This window comes from Heterocephalus glaber, unplaced genomic scaffold, assembly GCF_053883595.1.
Source record: "Heterocephalus glaber isolate CG9 unplaced genomic scaffold, H.glaber_assembly_v1.0 deba00001689, whole genome shotgun sequence".
Taxonomy (NCBI): domain Eukaryota; kingdom Metazoa; phylum Chordata; class Mammalia; order Rodentia; family Bathyergidae; genus Heterocephalus; species Heterocephalus glaber.
In genome coordinates, this window is record NW_028258414.1 from 7,346,261 (window position 1) to 7,371,213 (window position 24,953).

At 39.8% G+C, this 24,953-nt stretch overlaps 1 protein-coding gene across 3 annotated transcripts in view; it reads left to right on the plus strand.

The window, feature by feature from the left end:
• Znf609 (zinc finger protein 609) overlaps positions 1–24,953 on the plus strand; it is a 205,607-nt gene that overhangs the window by 117,375 nt on the left and 63,279 nt on the right. The gene's annotated exons all lie outside the window — the stretch shown is intronic.

Consider the following 24,953-nt stretch of genomic DNA (forward strand, 5'->3'; position numbering starts at 1 on the left):
ACAGCAGGCGGCGAAACCACTGAGCTAAATCCCTGGCCCTTTTTTTTTTTTTTTTTTTTTTTTTGAGACAAGGTCTTGCTATTTAGTCCAGGCTGGCTTCAAACATGTCAGTAGAGCCCAGGCTGGCCTGGAACTCACAGTGACCCTCCTGCCTCAGGCTCCCAAATGCTGGATTACAGATGTTTGCCCTCATGTTTAGCTTTATTTTTATTATTGTTATTTAATCTTCTAAGGAGTAATGGAGGAAAAGGAGTAAAAACAAACCAGTTCTTAGATGAGTCAAAGTTATATTATCTTGAGTTACAACTAGCTGTTAATACAACTATATTGCCTTCTCTAAGAACCATCTCATAATTTAAAGAATGAAATGGCTAAGGGATATTTGGGAAGACATTTTGGCAGAGCTACATTTAAATGCTATGAAATCCTCCTGCCTCAGCCTCTTAGTGCTGGAATTGCAGGCAGGTGTCTCTGTGCCCACTAGTCCCATATTCTGTTTTCCTGTAAGTTAAGTTCAGAGTTCTCTAGTATAATTTTCATCTTCAGAATTCAATTCAACATCAACTTCACCTCCTTCAGTTCAGGAGGCAGCAACCTGCACCACATCTCTTCCTCAGTCAGGAAAAGATCATCTGGTATCCACCATAAGACCCCTTAACATTGCGCCTCTGTCTTTTTCATAGCTGTGCTCCTGGGTTCCAAGTAGCAGCCCATTGTGGTTTTGATTTTCATTTCTCTGATGACTCTGAGCATCTTTTCAAGTGCTTAGTGGCCATTTGTATTTCTTTTTTGGGAAAATACCAATTCAGATCCTTTGCCCATTTTTACATAGGACTGGGGGGGGGTGTTTGTTTGTTTTGTTTTGTTTGAGACAAGATCTCACTATGTAGATTAGGCTGGCCTCAAATTTGTGGTAATCCTCCCCCCACCGCCAGCCTCCAGAGTGCTGGGATTACAGGCGTGTGCCACCACATCCAGTTTAGGATGTGTTCTTATTGTTGAGTTATAATAGTTCATCATATGTTCTGGACACAAGTCCTTTATCTGATTTGTGATTTGCAAATATTTTTTCCCATTCTCTAATGTGTTTTTACTTTTTTTGCTGTATGTGTGTGTTGCTAGGAACTCAACCCAGGTCCTCGAACATTGTGTTGTTGTCTTTATGCTCTGGTTCTTTATCTTTGTGCAGATTTGATTATGTCTCCTTCATATATTTTCCTCACTCAGCTTCCAGAATATCACATTCTCCTGATGTTTTTTTTCTTTTCACTTTAATGTATGCTTCAACTCCATCTCCTTTGCTGCTTATTTTTAATCTCCCCACCTCTAAACATTAAAGTGCTCCATGGCTCAGTTCTCAGACTTAGTCTGTGTCACACCCACTCTTTGTTATCACCTCTGCTCTCATTTATATGCTGACAGCTTCAAATTTACTATAAGTCTCATCTATTCAGCTGCCTACTTGACATTTTCACCTAGATATCTGATAGGCATTTCAAACTTAGTATGTCCAAAACCAGATTCCTGATTTTTTTCTCTAAAACCTAATCCTCCCTCATCCTTTTTTTCTAATTGCCTCAAGGAGTCATCTTTGAATCTTCCTTCTCTACTTCCTCCCTGTGTGGGATCCACCAGCAAATCCTACTGGCCTATGTTTAATATATTTTGAATCTAGCCTCCTACCATTTTAGCTATGTATTATTTTACTGGCCCCTAAATAATCTCCCTGTCAGTGTCTTATGGCTTTTGTTTTGTTTTGGAGACAGGGTCTCACTATATATTTTAGGCTGGTCTTGAATTCACTCTGTGATCTAGGCTGGCCTTTGAACTATGGTGATCCTCCTGCCTCAGCCTCCAGAGTGCTGGGGTTACAAACCTGTACTACTGTGTCTGGTTAACCACAGTCTGTCTGTCTGTCTGTCTGTCTGTGACAGGTCTCACTATGTAGCCCAGGCTGCCTTCATCCTCATGGCACTCCTTTAGCCTCAGACCCCTAAGAGCTAGGATTATAGGTGTGCCCACCATGCCCAACACATAGTCTTTCTAAAGCATGTCAGGTTATTTCATTCCTCTAAAAATCCTGTATTAGATTACTGTATCATCCCAAAAAAGCCAAAGTTCTTCCAGTCACTTTCATCACCTGGCCGGTTTACATTGTAACCGCATTTCCTCTCTGTTCTGCCTATTACTCTCTTCCTGTCACACCAGCTTCTTTAATATTCCTTAAACACAGAGGTACAAATACCCTATGATAAATGTTTTTTGTTGTGGGTTTTTTTTTTATTTTTGAGACAAGGTCTCACTTTGTAGTTCAGGCTGGTTTTAAACTAGCTCTGTAGCCCAGGCTGTCCTCAAACTTGTGACAATCCTGCCTCAGCCTCCGGAGTGCTGGGACTACAGGCATGCGCCACCATGCCCAGCAGTGATAAATGTTATTATTATGTATATCTAAAATGTACCAATAAATCTTTTGCTTTAAAAAATTCATATGTTCCTTAAACACTGCAGACATCCCTCCTTTCCAGCTTTTGTGGTTGCTGCTTTCCTTCTACCTGCAGTCTCTCTTTCTGTTAGTTATCCTCAATCACAGTGCCATGCAGAGTCATAGTAGAGCCCAAAGGTAATAAGAAAAAAAAAACAATAGTATTGACCTGGTTTTTAAACTTTTGATATTTTGTTTGTTGTGGGTTTTTATATTTATTTTAAATATATTACATAAAGATACTATTTATGTTGATGATTGACTTTTTTGTGCCCCATCACCTAAATTTATGCCAAAGTGAGCATCTTGCTTGCTTTATTTGCCTCAGCCTGTTAAGAGAAGAGAAACTTCTTGACAAAGATTTACCTACTGTAAACCCACAGTGAAAGTTGTCCCTAACAGGAAAAAAACTGAAAGGTTTTCCTTTAAGATAAGGACCAAGATAAGGATGTCCTGTCTCAGCACATCTATTCATTATTAGGTTCTAACTATTCTGATAAGGCAAGAAAAAGAAATAAAAGGCATCTCATTTTAAAGGGATGAAACAGTGCTGTCTTTATTCATAGAGAATATGATCGTCTTGTAGAAAATGCTATGGAAGCTATAAAAAAGCATTAGAACTAATATGTGAGTTTAGTGACATTGCCAGGTAGAAGTTCAGTGAGTGCAATTAATTATATATTTGTATACTGGCAACCAAATTAAAATTCTAGGCCTGGGGATTTAGCTCAGTGGTTCTGCCACCTGCCTTGCAAGCACAAGGTCCTGAGTTCGATCCCCCTGTACCAAAAAAAAAACCCACACACAAATTAAAATTCTAAAAATACCACTTAAAATAGCATTAAAAATATGAAATAGTCACAGATAAACCTGACAGAAGATGTATAAGACCTGTATACTGGAAACATAAACATTGCTGAAAGAAATTTAAGAAGACCTAAATAGAGAGATGAACCATGTCCATGGATATGTCTCAATGGCCAGGCCTGGTCGAACACACCTGTAATCCCAGCACTGGAAGCTAAGGCAGGAGGATTGCAACTTTAAGGCCAGTCTGGGCAATTTAGCAGATTTAGCCCCACCCTGTCTCAAAATTTTTTTTAAAGGGCTGGGGCTGTAGCTCGATGTCAAGGCCCTGGGTTGAATCCCCTGTACCAGGGTAAAAAAGAAAGTTAGTTCTCCTCAGATTTATCAGTAGTTTCATAGAATCTCAATTTACAGTGTATCTTTCAATAGAAAATGACAGGTTGGTCTTAAAATCCATGTGGAAATACACTTACACTACCTGACTTTAGTTCTTATAAAGGTACAGTAGTGTAATATTGACATTGAGATAGCCAAAAATAGATCAGTGTAAGAGTCCAGAAATTGATCTGTGTGCAGGGCTGGGGAATTTAGCTCAGTGGCAACATGCCTGCCTTGCAAGCGCAAGGTCCTGAGTTCAATCCCTGGTCCTGGAAAAAAAAAATTGATCTACATGTAAATAGTCAATTGATTTTCTTTAAACAGATGTATAAAGGCTATTCAATGGAAAAGGATAGTTTTAACAAGTGGTGCTGGAACTATTGTGTATCCATATACAAATAAGTGAAGTTTTACCTATAAAATGATGTATTACACACAATTGAATCCAGAATAAATCTATACGTAAGTATAAGATCTAACAGTATAAAACTTCTAGAGAAAATAATAGGAGACAACTTTTGGATTAGGCAGATTTCTTAGTTACCACACCAAAGTACAATCTATATAAGGAAAAAATGGTAATTCAGATTTCATTAAGATGAGGAAGTTCTGGTCTTTGAAAGAAGTTTTAGAGAATGAAATGGCAAGCCGCAGGTTGGGAGAAAATAGGTGGAAATCATATCTGACAAAAGACTTGTATCCAGAATATACACATAATTCTCAGAATTCAGTAACAAGAGCAACAACTCAATAAAAAATGTGCAACAAATCTCAACAGATACTTTGCAAACATAAGTGCATGAAAAGATAATCAGCATCATTAGTCAATAGGGAAATATACATTAAATTTACCAGGAGAAAATGCTAAACACTCATATAAGAATATCTAAAATTTTGGCCAGGTATGATAGCACACACCTGTAATCCCAGCACTCAGGAGGCTGAGGCCAGGAGGATCACCACAAATTCAAGCCCAGCCTGGGCTGCGTAATGAGTTCAAGGCCAGCCTAAACTACATAATGAGACCCTGTCTCAAAATAATAATATTTTAAAATGTTTAAGAACCAGCTATACTTAGTGTTGTAGGAGCAGCTGGAACTGTGTTGCATTGCTAATAGGAATGTAAAATTGTAGAATCACTTAGGAAAACAGTTCAGCAGTTTTCAAAGAAATTAAGCACTTTCAGAACATATGGTCTGGCCCCTCGACATTCCATTCCAAGGTATTAAGAAATAAAAGACCACATAAAGTCTTGTACACAGATATTCCTAAAAGCTTTATTTGTAACAACCAAAAACCAAAAAGAACTCCAGTGTGCATTACTTGCTTACCAGGTAAGCAAATGCTGGTTTATCTGTCTAATAAATTACTGCTCATTGACAAAGAGGGTGCTCTGTTGACAGATGCAGCAGCGAACATAGATGAGTCTCAAAGTAATAATCCTGAATGAAAGAAGCCACACAATGTAAAGAGTTCTTATTGTTTTAATTCTAATTATATACAATTCTGGAAAAGCACAACAGTTGTTACAGTGACAAGAAGCAGATGAGTGGTTGCTTGGAGGTGGGGTGGGGAGAGTGCTAGGGAAGGTCTGGAAGGATTGGGAAAGCAGGATGGAGGAAGGAGACATGAAAAAACTAGCGTGTGATGGCTTCATAGTGTTACACAGGTAAAATTTATTAAACAGAGTACTTGAAATTTGATTTATTGTGCGTCAGTTATATCTCCATAAGACATTTTAAAAATGAAATTATACTATTGTAATCAGGATATGATCTCCACCCCCATGGGGATTAACCCAGGGCCTTCTCACTGAGCTACATCACTACCCAGGCCTTTTAAAATTTGAGATGGGGCAGATTTAGCTCAGTGGTTCCACTGCCTGCCTCACAAGCACAAGGTCCTGAGTTTGATCCTTGGTACCAAAAAAAAAAAATTTGAGATGGAGGCCGGGCATGTACAGGTGGACATGTATGGGTAGGTGCATGCCTGTAATCCCAGCACTAGGGAGGCTGAGGCAGGAGGATTGCTGCAAGTTCAAGGACAGCCAGGGCTACATGAGTTCCAGGTCAATCTAAACTACACAGCAAGACCTTGTCTCAGAAAAAAGAATTGAGACAGGATGTTACTAGTTGCCCAGGCTAGGATCGAATTTGTGATCTTCCTGCTTCAGACTCCCAGAATGCTGGGATTATAGGTGTACACCACAATGCTCAGCCTCTTGTCTTTTTTAGTACCATCCTAGCTAGGCATGGTGGCACTAGACTGTAACCCCAGCTGTTCAGAAGGATTGCAGGATTGAGGCTAGTTGAGTCAATTTAGGAAGACCTTGTCTCAAAAAATTTTAAAAGAAGGGCCGGGGATTTAACTCAGTGGCACCGCGCCTGCCTGGCAAGTGCAACATCTGATTCCAGTACCCGCACCCCCCAAGAAAAATTTTTTTAAAGAGGCCAGGTATAGTGGTGGTGCACAGTTTAATCCCACCACTGTGGGAGGCTGAGGCAGGAGATCACAAGTTTGAGCCCAGCCTGGGCAATTTAGTGACTTAGCAAAACTGTCTCAAAATAAAAAAATTTTTAAAGGGCCAAGATGTAGCTCAGTGGTAGAGCACTTATCTAACATACAGGGTTCAATCCTCAGTACCACACACACACACACAAAATAATAATAATAATACATATATACATACAATGGTCATCCTAACAGGGCTGCGGTGATGTATCATTGTGCTTTTTTTTTTCCTTTCTTGGAAGAACTTTTTTTTTAGCAAGGTATTTATTGGTACATTTTAGGCATACGTAATGATAACACTCATCATAGGGAATTCGCACCTGTACATGATACATCCTGGCTCTTTTTGCCCATCCCCCCCCAAATCCCCTCCCCTCCCTATGTACAAAAGTTTTGTTTCCATTTTTTTCCTTCTGTTTTCACTTTTTCTCTTGTCCCTTCCTTCCTTTCTCCCTCCTTCCTCCCTTGTTCCCCTTCCCATTTGAACATTTTCTTCCCATTTCCCAATATCTATTATACATTTCAGTCCTTCTTTCCACTTTTGGTTTCTTACACCAGAGAAACAATGTGGTTTTTAAACATGTGTCTGATTTATTTCACTTAAGAGTATGCTCTTGAGATTCATCCATTTAACTATAAATGTCTTAAGCTCATCCTTCTTTATGGCAGAGTAGTACTCCATTGTATAAAAAAACCCACATCTAGAATTATGGGAGATAGGCCAGGGGCCAGTTTGGTGGGATAGGTTGCATTAGGTGGTGGAGATGATCTAAGATTTCTGATTGTATCTTTTTGAGAGCTTTGAGGAATTATTGTGTTTTTTGTTGGGGTGTGTGTGTGTGTGTGTTTGGTGTGGGATTATTTTGTTTTGGGTTGGGTTTTTGGTTTTGATTTTGGTTTTGGTTTTGGTGTAGTTTCCTGAGGTGAGGTAACATGGTTTCACTGTGTAGTCCACGCTGGCCTCATGCTAGCTGAGATCCTCCTGTCTCAGCCCTCCTGAGTTTTTGGAATTACAGGTGTGTGCCACTCTACTCAGGGAATCACTTTGTTTTGAGCCCTACCCTCTTTTCATTACCTAATGCCACAAACTGCTGAGATTTTCCTGAATTTTTAATGTTTGCTGTTTCTTCACTTCTACCTTTATCAGTCTCTTACAGGTTTAGGTTTCAGCTTCTTTTGTTCTGACAGGTTAACATTTATCTGCTTTCTAGTTCTCAAAATGTTTCTTTTTTTAAATCATGTTTTTATCTGATGTTCTAAGGGAAGTAGCAGCCTATTGTGCCCAGTTGTTGCAGTGCCAGCCTTGTCTCTGTACTTCTCAGGTCTAGAAGGTCAGGGGAAAATCCTGACCTTCCGCTCTACACAGAGTGGTTATTATATAGATAAGTGTGAGTTCTTTGTCAGATTCATTCATAAGTCTACAGTGAGTCTCACATAGTATACCTGTGAAAGTTCACACTTGAATGTTCACAAGTTGGGGACTTGTCAGATCTTCATAAATTTTTTTGCATAAATGCTGAAAAAAACTACCAAGTTCTGGGACAGTCGGTTGTTGAAGGGACCTAATAACATGGATGAAACATCAAGTTCTGGGAAAATTGCAGTGTATTTTCTGACTTTAGGTGAGAGATTAGTAAATGTTCTTCCAACTTAGATTTCAGAGACATCCATTCATTCATTCATAAATATTTGTTGACTTCTTCCCATGATCGAGCCCTGTGCTAGAGTGTGAAAAGAGACATTTAGGAGAGAGAAGATACCCTCCTTCATGGAGCTTCCAGTTCATTGTCGGAGGGAAGCATTACAAAAATAGTCATTTTATGTGAGGTAAGGACACAGAGCAAAATAATATCGCTTGTTATTCCCTCCTCTATGGGGGGAAGTCCCATAGACTAGCTAAGGCTCTCTAGCTTAGTTTTTCTGAAAACTAATTTGGATCATAAAATCTCCAACAAGGTTATTAGGAAATCTTGCTTGTTTGTTCATTTTAACCACATGTAAGCACTAGATAATAAGGAATATTTTGGGCCGGGGATTTAGCTCAGTGGTTCCACCACCCGCCTCAAAAGTGCAAAGTCCCGAGTTCGATCCCCAGTACCAAAAAAAAAAAAAGGGAATATTTTGCATCTTGGTATAATTTGTTTCTCTTAGTTTTATTTGTTTTTGTTTTGTGATACTGGGGATTGGACCCAGGAGGACCTTTGCCCTGAGCTGCATCCCTGGCCCTTTTTTTATTTTGAGGCAGAGTCTTGCTACATTGCTAAATTGCCCAGGCTGAATTTGAACTTGTGATCCTCCCGCCTCTGCCTGGAGAGTTCTGGGATTACAGGTATGCGCCACCGCTCCTGGCTTCTCTTGGTTTTGAACTGTGAAATATATCCTGTACAGCTTAAGGAGAACAGTAAGATCACCTGTGCCTGTCAGCCACCTGAAAAAATAAAACATTAGGTTTATAACTTTCTTTGTGACTCTTCCTTAGTTGTTCTCTCTCCTTCTAGCCCCCACTAACTGGCATTTTATATTAATCATTTACCCATCTATATTTTTCTGTTTGTAATTCTTTTTTTTGTTTTTGGTACCGGGGACTGAACTCGGGTCCTTGCCACCTGCACAGCAGGCAGCGAAACCACTGAGCTAAATCCCCAGCCCTGTTTGTCTGTAATTCTTAAGCAGTGTTTCTTTGTTGTCCTGTTTTTATTTTTTTATTTAAATGGAGTCACAATGTCATGTCTTTTTTTTTTCCTGTGACTTGTTCTTTCCATGTTGATACATGCAGTGTAATTAACTTTCTCTGCCTCTAGTGCTCTATTGTATGAAGATAGGGAAATGTGTTTAAGGAACCTAGCTCAGTCTATCAACAGACATTTGGATTGCAACATTTTTGCTATTACAGACTTTGCTACTGTGAGCATTGCTTAAGTCTCTGTACACATCTAAGGCTTTCTCTAGAGTACAAACCAAGGAATGGAGTGGGTGGGCAGAAGGTGTGCACATGTTTTCCTTGGCGAGTTAGGGCCAAGTTATGAAAGTATTTGTACCAGTCCATGATTCCAGCAGCTTTGCGTTACCAGTACCTAGTACATACTGTCAACTTAAAACTTTTTCCAGTATTGTAAGTACATCATACTCCCTTAAATGTCCAGTGTTATGATTAAGGACAGTGTACACTGCATGTATACTGAATTCTATCTTGTCTTTCTCTTATCCTTTTTTTCTTGGGGGGTGTGTGTGTGTGTGTGTGTGTGTGTGTGTGTGATTTTGAGACAGGGTTTCACTATGTAGCTCAGGCTGCCCTCAAACTCACTACCCTCCCCTGCCTCAGCCTCCAGAGTGCGGGGATTACGGACGTGCACCACCATGCCCAGCTTCTTACCCTCACTCTTTAAAAGAAATGCCCAGGTGCAGGGCATGGTGGTGCACCCTATAATCCCAGCACTCCGGAGGCTGCAGCAGGAAGATTTCCATGAGTTCTAGGCCAGCCTGAGCTACAGGGTGAGTTCAAGGCCCACCCTGTCTCAAAAACAAACATACAAAAAAGAAATAAGCAAAGAAAGGAATATAGCTAATTGGAGTATAAATCAAGGACATGGTACCATGAGAACATACTCCTGAATATATGCAAATACAGGCTTTCCCTCTGAATGGAAAGTCTAGACACACTAAGATGATAATGTAATAATTTGGTACTTTGCCACGTGGCTTGCAATACTATATATAATGAAATGGGAACTTCTTGAAATGTGACTTCATTGTTTTTTCTCTCTGTAGGAGATTAGACAAAAATTCTTTGATTTACATTTATTCAGCAGCGAGGGAGAAGAGCTGTGTTTCTGTCACATGTCTGTGGTAGACATGCAAAAGTAATGTTTCTCTTGGGTGTGAGTCTCTCTCCATTCTTGGAGTTGTGTCTTGGTTTAGTTTCTTGCTGCTTCTTGCATGTATCTATGTATATCCTTGCATTCTCCTCCTAATCTGTACTGAATCACATCAGTCCAGTATTGGCACAAAAAATGTATCGAATCTCTAGCATCCTGAACAAAACCTGGGGAAAGGGGTGGTGAAAAAAGCATCTTTGGGACTAGACCTGACTGTGAGACTCAGAAAATGTGAAAATTCTTCCAAAATAGGCATTTTATTATTTCATAGATTGAAAGATGTCTTCTCTTCTAAGGGAAAGTGCATCTGAACTACTCCAGTGTTTATTGTGTTTGAAATATACGTAACCCTCTGGGGCACAAAAGTGTGTTCTTTCAGCATTGGCCATGCTTGCAGTCCCAGACCTGATGTCAGTCTAAAAGCCCTTGTCTTTATCTCATTCCTATCATTTTGAAGAGGTTTGTGGTTCTCAGTGCCTTATTTTTATTAAAATGCTTGTCTGAATGTAGACATTTTCATTTTGATGGAAACATCTGTACTAAAGCCCATAGTAAGCTGGGCATAGTAGTTTATGCCAGTAATCCTAGCACTCAGAAGGCAGAAGGATCAGAGGTTCAAGCCCAGCCTGGGTAACTTAGTGACCTAGTAAGACCCTGTCTCAAAATTTAAAAACTTAAAAGGCACTGAGAAGCTGGGTGTGGTGGTGCACACACAGCTCAGGAGGAGCTTGAGCCCAGACTGGGCTACATAGTGAGTTTGAGGCCAGCCTGAACTACACAGCAAGACCCTGACTCCAAAGGGGAGGGGGGCTCAGTGCAAAGGCCCTGGGTTCAGTTCCCAGAAGGGAGGGTAGGGAAATGGGATAAAAAATAATCAAGATATATCATGTTTAGGTACAAATTCCCTATGATGCATGTGATCATTACATATATCTAAAATGTACCAATAAACAATGAATTTTTAAAAATAAAAGGAAGGAAGCAGTTGGTAGAGGAAAAAAAAATAGAGAAAAAGAGCCCAAGTTAATAGTACAACTAAGGATAGATGACCCTTGACAGTGCTTAACAGTTTGGATTTAGATAAGATTAGAATTTAGAAGAGATGAAACAATCCTAACAGTTTTTGATCTCATAAGAATCCCAAGACCAGTGTCTAAAAATCTTGATGATGGTAGAAAAATGTGTAACAGAAACCAGGAAACTTTCCTTTGCAGATTTAAAGTCTGCTTATTGTAGAGAGAGCAGGAGGAGCAGATTGAAAGACTTCTCAGGACTTTTTAAAGATACCTAAGAAGTATGTTTGCAGTCAAGTGATTAGCCAAATGCCTCATTAAAGTGAAGATTAAGTACCTTCTCTCCAACTCCTTAGAGAATTACAGGATTAATGCTAATTTGTCGCCTGCTGACTGGTTTTGTCTGCTTGGGGAGAGTGTGTTTTTGGAGTATGCGTTATTTGCTACAAAGGGGAAGGGGAAGGAGAAGTTCGTAGAGACTACTGAAGATTATGACAACCTCTTTCCCAGTCTTCATAGTGCAACAGAGACAGTGTTTTAGCTACACAAATAGAGCAGGAGGTTTATACAGCAGATTTTTTTGGGACTTTCTCTCCTGGAATTGTTCCTGGTTTGCTCAGATGAACACTAGCAAGTTCCATTTTAGTTCTTAGGATGGAATCCATAGTATTGTAGTATGAGAATTGGAGAAGGTCCTTCTGTTGTGTGTTCTTATATACAGCCTGAAAAAGGGACAGAAAAAAAGAGAAAAACTTAATCTTTTTTTCTTTTAAATTAATGACTTAGTTCCCAACTCCTGATGTATTCTTAACCTGAAAAGAGCTCTGGTATCTAGCTAATGTGCCAGGCAAGAGTGCTCAATGCTTTTTGTATGATACTCCATTTAATTCTTGTACTAGCTCAATGAAATATGTACTAGTATGATTTTCATTTTAATGGAAAAACTGTGGCTTAAAGAAGTTAAATGACTAGCCTGATGTTGCACAGCTAATAGTGGAGGATCTGTCTGAACTTGAGGTAGCTTATCTTCTAAGTTTCTTCCGCTTCATCATAGTCTCCTCCTGCTTCACTGTTTATTTCTATTTGAAAAAATCTTTCTTCCCTTATCTCATGCATTCTTATACCAAAGCCCTCCTGGAGTTATTTCTAAAATAGTCCACCTCTGAGGAGTGCTTCAGGGACATTCTTTTATGTGAGATTTCCCTTCCTACAAGGTTAAAATTATAAATAAAATGGTTTGAATTCTCTTTCATATTAGAGACAGGCTCAAACACTTAAGATATTTGGCAGGGAAAACTATCCTTTTAGAAAGCTCTTGGTAGCATTCACAGATAAGTGACAGTGAAAACAGACTAATAAATGCTGGTAAAATACAGTATTAGATATGGTATGATTGATCATATTGATAAAAACTGAACATTATTCCACCTTGCTAGAAAGTTAAAGATCTGAATTTGGGATCATCTGTTGGGATAAATTAGAGAGGGAAAGAAAAGCATACCGCACATCGACCCCACTTAAATCTTGTGTGGCTGCTAACTGCCTGCTGATTGGAAATCTCACCTTCTAACCCGTGCCCTAAGAAATCTAGCCTTATGTGTCCTGGCTTTAGAGGAGCTCAGACTGCTCAGTATCCACATTTTGGGACCTTAACTATTTGGATGTCACCTATGGATAAATAAAGATCATGTGTGTGTGTGTCCAGCATGCGCTTATGTGTATTTGTACCTGTGTTTTCTGTAGTCATTACAGCCCAGGAAAAGAATCCAGAAATCAGTGTTGACCTCCTTAAATAAAGACAAAAACAGTGACTGTAAATATCAGTTTACAGGGTTATAGTTAGGAAGACATTAAAAACGAACAGAAGAGCCCGGGATTTTTTAGCTCAGTGGTTCTGCCGCCTGCCTCGCAAGTGCAAGGATCCGAGTTTGATCCCCAGTACCAAAATAATAATAATAATAATAAAAACAAACAGAAGATGTTATCAGCCTTTGGAGATAAATACAAATACAAAAGTAGAATATTTTAGAGCTAGGAATGTATCTCAGTGGTAGAGCACTTGCCTGGCATGTGGAAGGTCCTGGGTTCAATTATCAGTACTACCAAAAATTTTTTGTCTAAATGTTTTAAATTATAACATCTTATTTAAATTGTTTTAATTGATGTGCAAATGTTTGGGATGCAGTGAAATTATGATAATCAGGGCTTTTATAATCTGAAAGTTATAATTGGGCCTCCATCTTCAAAAGCAATTCAGAGTGTTTTGAGAATCCAACCATACTCATTGCTGTAGTAGAACTGAGTGGATAAGGATTTGTATTTGCTATCAGGTATTAACAATTTTGTGGTGGAATCATTGACTATTGTTCAGCTATTATATTTCAGGAAGATGCAAAAGTTCAGTACTTTGAAGAGAGGAGACATTAAATTTGATTATGCTATTAAGGATGAAGGATGGCTTTGCTTTCTAAAAAAAAGTAAAGAAAGATTTCTCCAGCAACTGATTTTAGAAGAAGTAAGGGAATAGGTGAATGCACTCCCAGAAGCCTGAGGAACACATGGATTGGGAGAGGGGCAGCTTTCCACGAGAAGGAAGGATGCTGGACAGACAAAATGACATGTGCACTATGGTTTGTAAAATTCAAACCTGAAAAGGCAAAGACTTGAGAGGATATTTACAGAATATAAAGATTTTAAGATTGGCTTTTAAACTCCAAAATCTGGTTCAATTAGAATGAATCTGAAGGATTTTAGTGAGTGCAGTTAGAAAAGCACCTGTCTCTTCCCAGAGGGTTCAAAGTTAACAACTTGAAAGCTTGAACTGCTGCAGCCACCAAGGAAGGCAGCCTGGGTGGGAATGGGACTGGGCCGGAGAAAGGTGCAGAAGGAATGGAGGGATGGAAAGAGCCCCTGTGTCAGGCCAGGGCTGGTTGGGCTTCTTCTCCGACGTGAGTGGTGCTAAAGTCTCCTTTATACCAGTTTGGCTGTGCTTTTCTGTCACTTGAAACCGGAACAGCTCTAATGCAGTCTCCTTGAGATTGTGAGGTGCAGCTGCTTCATTTCTTAAGTTGAAGTTCAGAGAAGTGAAGTGATTTGCCTGCAGTTATACAGCTTAATGGTGAAAACCCGAGTCTAAAACAAGGCCATGCCAAGCATGGTGGTACACATGTAATCCCAGCCCTCAGGAGGCTGCAGCAAGAAGATCACTGAGAGTTTGAGGCCAGCTTGGGCTACACAGTGAGCTCAAGGCCAGCCTGAACTACAAGTGAGACCTTGTCCGAAAAAAAAAACCAAAAAAAACTACCACCAAAAACAAAGAAAAATGGGGCCTCCTTTAGAACCTCCTTTAGAAGCTCTACCTCCTTTAGAAGCTCTTTAACATAAATCAGTACTTTCTGGTTAAAGTCTCTAATGGGTTTGAGGATACCATTTAGGATGAACTGATGGAAGTTAGTCCTCTTACAGGGAGTTTTTGGGGCGTTGTTTTGTTTTTGAGACACGGCCTCATCATGCACCCCCAGCTGGCCTTCAATTCACTGTAGCCTAGGCTAGCCTCACACTTGCAGCAGTCCTCCTGCCTCAACCTCTTGAGTGCTAGGATTACAGGCATTCATCTCCACACCTGGCTACAAAGTGTGTTTTGGAATGTCAGCAGAAAAGTGACTTCGGTATTGTCGCTTTTTCCTAAGACGTGGGTAAGTGAGTTGTCCATAGGCCATACCATTTTCGTGATTGATTTGTTAATAGCTCAGTCATTTGAACTCAGGGGCTAACATTTGGCCGGCTATTTCAATATTCCTCTTTCCCTGGGCCTCCTCAGTTTCTAAAATCAAACTTATTTTCCCAATTTTCCCAGGGTGTGTCTCTAGTAGTATGAAATATGAACTTCAAATGTATGCCAAGCTCTTTCTTGCCTTAGAGGTTTGCATACACTGTTCCCTCTCCCAGTACTGCTTATTCCTTGGTTCTTTATGTGACAGACTCTTCCTCACCTTCTAGGTCTGTTTAAATCCAACCTCTTCAGAGTTACCATCCCTGACTGTACTAGGTAGCACCCACTATAGGTTCTGTTAGCACGTGCCCTGGTTTTTTTCCTTAATAACAGTTTCTAATTTCTATGCATTCACCCATCTCTTTCATTTACAGCTCTACATTCATTGTATAATTCAAGAGCTTCATATAGGGGATACTTTAATTGTATGTACCTAGGGCTTGAAAAACAGTAGAAAGCACTAAGATTTGGGGCCCTTCCCAGCCCTGGTCCTGAGTACCTTAATTGCCCTCACACCTCTCTGAGGCAGCACAGGCAGCAGGTCTGGAGAGAGGAATCTAGGAGAGGGACTTAGCGCTCTGCTAATAGCTGTCTCAGGCAGCTTTGAGTTAATATTTTATTATCTCTGTTCTTCAGCTTGTCGTGCCTTGTTTTTCCTCCTCTGGGTGACTTCTCACCTACTCACTTGACTCTGACTCAGATTCCTCACACTAAAAGGATATATCAGAGAAATGAGGTGGCCCTGAGAGCAGGGGAGGAAGGATGGAATGACAGGGGCCACCAGAAATCTCTTTCAGCACTCTAATCGCTCTAAGGTCACAGTTTCAAGTCTAGAATGAGAGGACTTTGAGTGCCTCCTTTTCTTGCTCAGTGCCCTCAGCTTGAGTGCTTAGCTGGCAGGCGGGCACCTTTCCCTCCTCGGTTCCTGTCAACGCAACATGAAGGTCAGGCAGAGAGAGACAAATGAGAACAGCTCAGGGAAAAGAGGTTACCACGGTAACAAGCAGCCGCGACTGCTATTTGGAAACAGGCCTAATCTTTCTCTTCCTCCTCCTCCTTCTCAGCACAGGAAGATGGGTATTGTTTAGCTGACCTGCATCCTTGGGGTGGGAACCATAATCCCTTTCTGACAGGTCCCAGTGACACTAGAGTGAGCTGCTTTGCATTTTAATTTGATAAGCAGCAGCCGCTGTTTTCTCAGAAGTGCTGGAAACATGGTTTATTCTGGCTCTGTTCCAGGCAGGGTTCTGGTTGCCTCAGAGGGATTTTGGATTGCTGTTTCTCAACAAAGATTTTGTGTATGTGTGGAATATGCTCGTTTATTCTAGGCAGCTGGAATCAGATGAATACAGGCTGTCCTTAAGATATGAATATATATAATCAGTAATCTTTGTAAGGCATATATATGTGTGTATATATACATATATATGTATATATGTGTATATATGTATATATGTGTTTATATGTGTGTATATATGTATATGTATGTATATATTTATGTGTGTATATATGTATATGTGTATATGTATATATGTGTGTATATATGTATATGTATATATATGTAAGGGATATATGCCTTACAAAGGTTACTGAGATATTGCCCCCCCCCCCAGCTCTTAGGAACACTCACCTGTATTGGGCCACATGTCCAGTGGCCAGTGCTGTGGATGTTCTGACTTCTGTCCTATCCTTCTGTCCCTCTTTCTACTTAATGGGCTGTGCTGTCCTCACTCCCCCCTACCTGCCCATTCCTGTTAGCTCAGATCCCTTTTCTTAAACCATCACATATTTATTTTTCCTCTTTCCCTCAAAATAAAAAGTATTTGATTTTTAAACAGAATAATAAATTCTTAATGTAATGAAAAACTGAAAAATATGATAAACTAAAAATCATCTAGACTCTCACTACCCAGAGAACACCGCTAGAAGAATCTCACCCTGTTAATTGCATTCACTGATGTGCACATTGTGTAAGAGTCATATACACTCATGTAGAAATCAAGTTAACATTAATGAGTGAACAGAGTACAGGCTGTACTGTAACTTTTTTCTTTTTATTTACTAAAATATATATTGTAGATACCTTTCCTGGAGAGTAGATAGAGATATTTCTGTGATGGACATTTAAATTGTTCCTGGTGTTTGTTTTGTTTTTTTCTGTTTCTATTTGCCTATTAAAAACAACATTGAAGGGCCAGGGATTTAGCTCAGTGGTTCTGCCGCCTGCCTTGCTAGTACAAGGTCCCGAGTTCGTTCCCTGGTTCCAAAAAACCCCCCAAAAAACAAAAAAACATTGAATCTGGGGATGTAGCTCAGTGGCGCCGCACCTGCCTGGCAAGTGCAAGATCCTGCATTTGATTCCTGGTACCAGAAAAAAAAATTGAAGCAAACTGTACATCATATATCTTTGTCCATCTGTCCTGTTATCTTCTTGATATAAATTCTAGAAATGGAATTTTAATGCCAGAGGGCATGCTTTGGTACTAAAATTTTCATATTTATACATATTACCAGCTAACTGCTAGAAAAGGTACCAACTGCATAAAAATATTTGTTTTGTGATGTTCTTTGACATTCTCTTGCCAACTTGAGTATGTTCAGTTCTTTCATCTGCCAAGTAGGTGGAAATTATATTTTTATTTATATTCATATATTATTTTCATATCATTAAAAATTCTCTGAAGACCCCTTCAAATTATGCACTGGAAAAATCTTATGTATTTCTTTTCCTTATATACTTCCAGTCTCTTTTTACAGTGCTGGCAAAGTTTTAAAAAAAATTTTTTAAACACCAAATCACATATATTTTTCTCTGAAGTCTCCTTTTGAACCAAAATTTTCTTTTCTTTTTTCTTTTTCCCTTTTTCTTCCAGTAATGGAATAGCCATTCATTGGAATTTCAGCTCCAGAGGCCATGTGTTTGGTCTGCCTTCTTCATTGCTGTGTGCTCAGTGCTTAGTGCCTTTGACCATGTGAACCAGAGATTCTAATCATACCTGACTCCTTTACTGATTGCCTGCATGTCTGTGTCACTCACTGTCTGTGTGTGTGTCTGAGTGTGTGTGTGTGTGTGTGTCTCACTCTCAGTTTTGGGAATTGAAGTATGCTGAGCTACTTCACCTGGATTTTGTTTTGTTTTTTGTTTTTTGAGGGTTTTTTTTGTACCAGGGTTCAAACTCAGGACCTTGTGCCTGAGAGACAGGCATAGAGCCACTGAGCTAAATCCCTGGTCTTTGGATTTTTTTTTTTTTTTTTAAAACAGGGTCTCACTAAATGGATAAATTATGCAAACTGGGATTGAACTTGGAATCCTCCTGCCTTACCCTCCCAGAGTGTTGAGATTACAGGTGTGTGCCAAACTCTCTGCTTAATTTTGCTTTTTTTTTTTTTGAAACAGAGTCTCACCATCTAGTTCAGGCTGGCGTAGAACTCTGTGTAGCCCAGGCTGGCCTTGAACTCATGGTGATCCTCCTGCCTCCAAGTGCTGGGATTACAGGCATGCATCATCACGCCTGGCCTTTGTTTTCCTTTGCAAATCTGATAACATCACCCTTTCGCTTTAGATCTTCAGTGACCTTTTATTTACTTGCAAGGTTAAATCCAAATTTCTCCCTATACTCTTTACTCGAGCCTAAGCAACTTGCTGTATTTTTATGAGGGAGAGACAGACAGAATCCATCAGTTGATCTTTCCTCAAAATAAAAGTATTTGATTTTTAAAGAGAACAATAAATTCTTAATGTAATGAGAGAGAGAGAGAGAGAGAGAGAGAGGGAGGGAGATTGTTTTTGGTTTTACTGAATGGATTCTGGAGTCAGATTGCCTGAGTGGAATACTAGCTCATCATTTGGTAGCCATATAATCTTAGCCAACTAACTGTCTTAGTCAGTTTTCTGTTGCTATAATAAATACTTGAGGTAATCAAATTATGAAGAAAAAAAAATTTTTTTTGTACTGAGGATCGAACCTAGGCCCCTTGCACTGAGCTACTTTCCCACCCCTTTCCTTTTTTTTTTTTTATTTTGGTATTAAATTCTTTTATTGGTACATTGTAGGTATACAACACAATTACATTTCTCATTGGGAACTGTACCTTTATACAATGCATCTTGGTTCTTATTTTTTCCCCATTCCTAGCCCTCCCTTCACGCCCTCCACCCTTCCCTATTTACAAAGACTTTATTTCCATTTTTTCCATTTCTCATCATTTTTTCCTTTCCCTTCTTTCCTTTCCCCTGTGCCTCCCACTAACCCTACCCCTTTGGACCTTTTATTCCTATTTTACATTATTGATTATTCATTCTAATAATTGGCACATTTTAGGTATACAATATAATGACATTCATCATTGGAAATTTGCACCTTTACATAGTCTCTCTTGGTTCTTGTTTTTCACCCTTGCCCAGCCCTCCCTTCAACCCCTCCAGCCCTCCCTATTTACAAAAATTTTGTTCCTATTTTTCCATTTTCTCATATTAATCCCATTCCCTTCTATCCTTTCCCTTAGCCCTCCCACTTCCTTCCCCTTTGCCCCTTTTCTTCCTATTTCACATGACCTATTATGCATTTAGTCCTTATTTACACTTTGTTTCTCACACCAGAAAAACTATTTGGTATTTACACATCTGTGTCCTATTTATTTCACTTAAGAGTATCGCCTCAATGTGCATCCACTTAGCTATAAATGTCTCTAATTTCTCATTTTTTATGGCTGAGTAGTACTCCATTTTATTAAAAAACCACATTTTCTTTATCCAGTCTCCAGTTGATGGGCATTTGGGCTGTTTCCAAGTTTTAGCTATTACAAACTGTGCTGCTATGAACATGGGTGCACATATATCACTGTGGTATGATTCTTTTAATTCTTTGGGGAAGATTCCCAGCAGTGGAATAGCAGGGTCAAATGGGATTTCCAGTCCTAGTTCTTTGAGGTATCTCCATACTGATTTCCACAGTGGTTGCACCAGTCTACACTCCCACCAGCAGTGGAGCAGGGTTCCTCTTTCCCCACAGCCCCGCCAGCATTTGTTATTGGTTGATTTCGTGATAGCAGCCATTCTTTCTAGAGTGAAGTGGAATCTCAGCGTTGTTTTCATTTGCATCTCTCGAATGACCAGTGATGTTGAACATTTTTTCATGTATTTATTTGCTATTTCTACTTCTTTGTGTGAGAAATGTCTGTTCATTTCAGATGCCCATTTTTGGATTGGGTCTTTAAATTTGGGAGGTCTGATCTTTTTAAGTTCTTTATAGATTCGAGATAGTAGACCTTTGTCTGAGGAAGAGCCCATGAAGATTTTTTCCCACATTGTGGGTTGTCTCTTCACACTGCTGGTGGTTTCTCTTGCTGTGCAGAAGCTTTTTAATAAGAAGAGATCCCATTTGTTGATTGTTTGTGCTAGTTCACGGGCAACTGAGGTTTTGTTCATAAAATCTTTTCCTACACCGATGTCTTCAAGGGTTCTACCTAACCTCTGTTCCAACTGGTTCAGAGTTTCTATTTTAATATTTAGATCTTTAATCCATTTTGATTTTAGTTTAGTGCATGGTGAGAGATACAGGTCTAGTTTTAATCTTTGGCAAGTTGAAGTCCAGTTTTTCCAGCACCATTTATTAAAGAGGCTGTCTTTCCTCCAGTGAGGGTGTTTGGCTCCTTTGTCGAAGATGAGATGGCTGAGTGTGTCTGGCATTGTTTCTGCATCTTCTAATCTGTTCCACTGGTCCTCAAGCCTGTTTCTTTGCCAGTACCATGCTGTTTTTATCACAGTAGCTTTGTAATAGAGTTGCAGGTTGGGGATTGTGATACCTCCTGCCATGTCTCTGTTAGCTAGAATTGCTTTTGCTATTCTGGGTCTCTTCTTGCTCCAAATGAATTTTTGGATTGTTTTCTCGAGGTCTATGAAGTATGCTGCTGGGATCTCAATTGGAATTGCATTAAATCTATATAGCAGTTTTGGAAGTATGGCCATTTTCACTCTATTAATCCTTCCTACCCAGGAGCAGGGGATGTCTGTCCATTTTCTGATATCATCTTCAATCTCTCTTTTCAGACTGCCATAGTTTTCAGAGAAGAGGTCTTTGATTTCTTTCATTAGGATGATTCCTAGGTATTTCAGATTTTTGGATGCTATTGTGAAAGGAATTATTTGCCCTATTTCTCTGTCAGTGAGTCTGTCATTGGTGTAGAGGAAAGCTATTGATTTTTGTGTGTTGACCTTGTAACCAGCTACTTGACTGAATTTGGTTATTAAGTCTAGAAGACTTTTGGTGGAGTTCTTGGGGTCTTCTATATAGAGTATCATGTCATCTGCAAATACTGACAATTTGACTTCTTCATTTCCTATCTTTATTCCTTTTCTTTCTTTCTCTTGTCCGATTGTCGTGGCTAATGTTTCCAGAACTATATTGAACAAGAGTGGTGATAGTGGACATCCTTGTCTTGTTCCTGATTTTAGTGGGAAGGATTTCAGTTTTTGACCATTTAGTATGATATTGGCTGTTGGTTTTTCATAGATGGCTTCTATCAGTTTGAGGTAGAGACCATCTATTCCAATTTTTTGTAGGGTTTTGATCATAAATGCATGTTGGATTTTGTCAAATGCTTTTTCTGCGTCTATGGAGATAATCATATGGTTTTTGTCCTTGGCTCTATTGATACAGTGTATTACATTGATTGATTTTCATATATTGAACCATCCCTGCATCCCTGGGATGAATCCCACTTGATCAGGGTGTATGATCTTCTTGATGATCTTCTGCATTCTGTTTGCCATTATCTTATTAAGGATTTTTGCATCTATGTTCATTAGTGAGATTGGCCTATAGTTCTCTTTTTTGGTTGGGTCTTTCTCTGCTTTGGGGATCAAGGTGATGCTTGCTTCCAAGAATGAATTTGGGAGTATTGCTTCCCTTTCAATTTCATTGAAGAGTTTAAACAGTAGTGGCAGCAGTTCCTCTCTAAATGTCTTGTAGAATTCAGCAGTGAAGCCATCAGGGCCCGGGCTTTTCTTAGGTGATAAGTTTTTAATTACATTTTCAATTTCATTGGTTGATATTGGGTTGTTCAGAGTTTTTAGGTCTTCTTTGTTCAACTTTGGTAATTCATATGTATCTAGGAATCTGTCCATTTCTTCTGTGTTGTCCATCTTATTGGCGTATAGGTTCTGGAAGTAGGTATTGATGATCATCTGGATTTCTGCTGGGTCTGTTGTAGTTTCACCCTTTTCATTCCTAATTGCATGGATTTGGGCCTTTTCTTTCCTTTTTCTGACAAGGTTGACTATAAGGTTTGTCAATTTTGTTGATTCCTTCAAAGAACCAACTCTTGGCTTCATTGATTTTTTTTTGTATCATTCTCTTAGTCTCCATTGCATTGATTTCTCCTCTGATCTTTATAATTTCTTCCCTTGTATGAGCTTTGGGGTTGTCCTGCTCTTCTTTTTCTAGAAGCTTGAGGTTCAGCATCAGGTTGTTTAATTGGGCTTGTTCTGTTTTCCTAATATGCGTATTCACTGCTTTGAATTTCCCTCGTAAGACTGCTTTCATTGTGTCCCATAGATTCCGATATGTTGTATTGTCATTGTCATTTAATTGAAGGAACTGTCTGATTTCTTCTTTAATTTCCTCTGTGACCCATTGGTTATTCAGAAGTGTGTTGTTCAGTTTCCATGTGTTTATGAAATTTTTTGAGTTTCTTTTGCTATGGATCTCCAATTTCATCACACTATGGTCTGATAATATACAGGGGATAACTTCAGTTCCTTTGCACTTACTTAAACATGTTCTATGTGTGAGTATGTGGTCTATTTTGGAAAATGACCCATGTGCAGCTGAGAAGAATGTGTATTCTGATTTTGTGAGGTGAAAGACTCTGTAAACATCTGTTATGTTCATTTGTTCAAGAGTTTGATTGCGTTCTAGTATTTCATTACTTATTTTTAGTCTAGTTGATCTATCTATTTGTGACAGTGGGGTGTTGAGGTCCCCCCTACAATTGTATTAGTTCATATATGACTTTTCATGTCTGTTAGTATTTGTTTTATATAGTTGGGTGCACTAGCGTTTGGTGCATAGATATTTATGATTGTCATCTCTTCCTCTTGGATTGTTTCCTTTACAAGGATGTAGTGTCCTTCTTCATCTCTCTTAATTAGTGTTGGTTTGAAATCTACTTGATCTGCCAAGAGGATAGCTACTCCTGCTTTTTTTTGGGTCCCTGTTGCATGGAGTATTGTTTTCCACCCTTTAACTTTCAGTCTATGAGTTTCCTTTTGAATGAAGTGTGTTTCTTGTATGCAGCATATTGTTGGATTTTGCTTCTTGACCCATTCTGCCAGTCTGTTTCTTTTGATTGGTGAATTGAGACTATTAACGTTGATGGTTATAACTGAAACGTATTGACTTGTCATTGCCATGACTTTTTCTTTTTGTTGGGTTCTCCCCCTTTACATTTAATTTCTTGTCATGCCAGATGGGTTCATTCTGCTTTGCTTCCTGGGGTTGTGATCCTCAATGTCTGTTTCTAGGATATTGTGTAAAATTCTTTGGAGTGCTGGTTTGGTATTCACAAAGTTCCTAAGGTGCTCTTTGTCATGAAAGTATCTTATTTCTCCATCCATTTTGAAAGATAGTTTTGCAGGGTACATCAATCTGGGTTGGAGGCTGTTTTCTTTTAGGGCTTGGAATATGTCACTCCAAGCTCTTCTTGCCTTGATGTTTTGTGTTGAGAAGTCTGCTGTGATTCTGATGGGCTTTCCTTTGTATGTAATTTGTTTCTTTTCTCTGACTGTTTGTAGAACTTTGTTCTTCTGTTGTGTTTCTGGCATCTTAACAATTATATGACTATGTGTAGATTTTTTTTGACCAAGGCTATTTGGAGTCCTATATGCCTCACTTATCTGTATGTCAAGCTCTTTTCCCCTGCTTGGGAAGTTTTCTGCCATTATTTCTGTGAAGAGATGTTTTATGTCATCTGCACTCTCTCCTGTTTCTTCATTGAGCCCAATCAGTCTTATGTTATTCTTTTTTGCATCATCTAGCAGCTGCTGGATTGATTTCTCATGTTCCCTTATAATTTTGAAGCAATTTTTCTTTTCCTGGTCACTAATTGCAATCTCATCTTCTATATCTGAAATTCTGTCCTCACGCTGGCTCATTCTGCTGTGTAGACTTTCAATGGAGTTTTTCATGTCCTGGAAAACTATTTGCATCTGTTTTATGGATTCCATTTGTTTCTTATGTTGGGATTCCATCATGTTCCTCAGCTCCTCTCTAGATTTATTAATCATGTCTTGCACTAAGGGCACAATTTCTCCTGTTATCTGAGAAATTATTTCTGATTTCATTTTTTCCAGATCCCCTTTTGTTGGCAGTTCAGTGGGTCCAGGTGGTTGAGTATCAGAGTGTTCCATCTCATTTCCCTTTGGGGTTGCTGTAGGTGATCTGGAAGTCTGGTTTTGAGACTTATTTATGTGTTTTCTCATTTCGACTGGGGCGGGGGGCTGTTAGCGCCTGCACGGATTACCTCCTCTGAGCTGGGTGAGATGGGACAGGGGCTGTGAGCAGCAGTAGGGATGGTGACCCAAAAGCCCTTTCCTGTGGGCTGGGAGCAGCGGGAGGGATGGTGGCCGGGAAACCCCTTCCTCTGGACCAGGAGCAGTGAGATGGTGGCTCAGAAGCCCCTCCCTCTGGGCCGGGAGCGGTGGGAGGGATGGTGGCCCGGAAGCCCCTTCCTCTGGGCCAGGAGCAGCAGGACAGAAGGTGGCCCAAAAGCCCTTTCCTCTGGGCTGGGAGCAGCGGGAGGGATGGTGACCGGGAAGCCCCTTCCTCTGGACCAGGAGCAGTGGGCCAACGGCTCAGAAGCCCCTACCTCTGGGCCGGGAACAGTGGGACTCAGTACCTTGGTCAGGTGGTCTGGTGTCCTCTGCGCCTTGGTAATGTGGAATCAGGTGGCTGCCTGTCTGCAGTGGGGTGATTCGGCGTGTTCCGCGGGACTGGGGACCTCGGTAGAGTGTGGGCAGACCTGCCTGTCTGCAGTGGGGTCATTCGGCATCTTCCGTGTTACTCAGGACCTCGGTCTTTTTTTTTTTTTAACCAGGGATCAAACTCGAGACATTG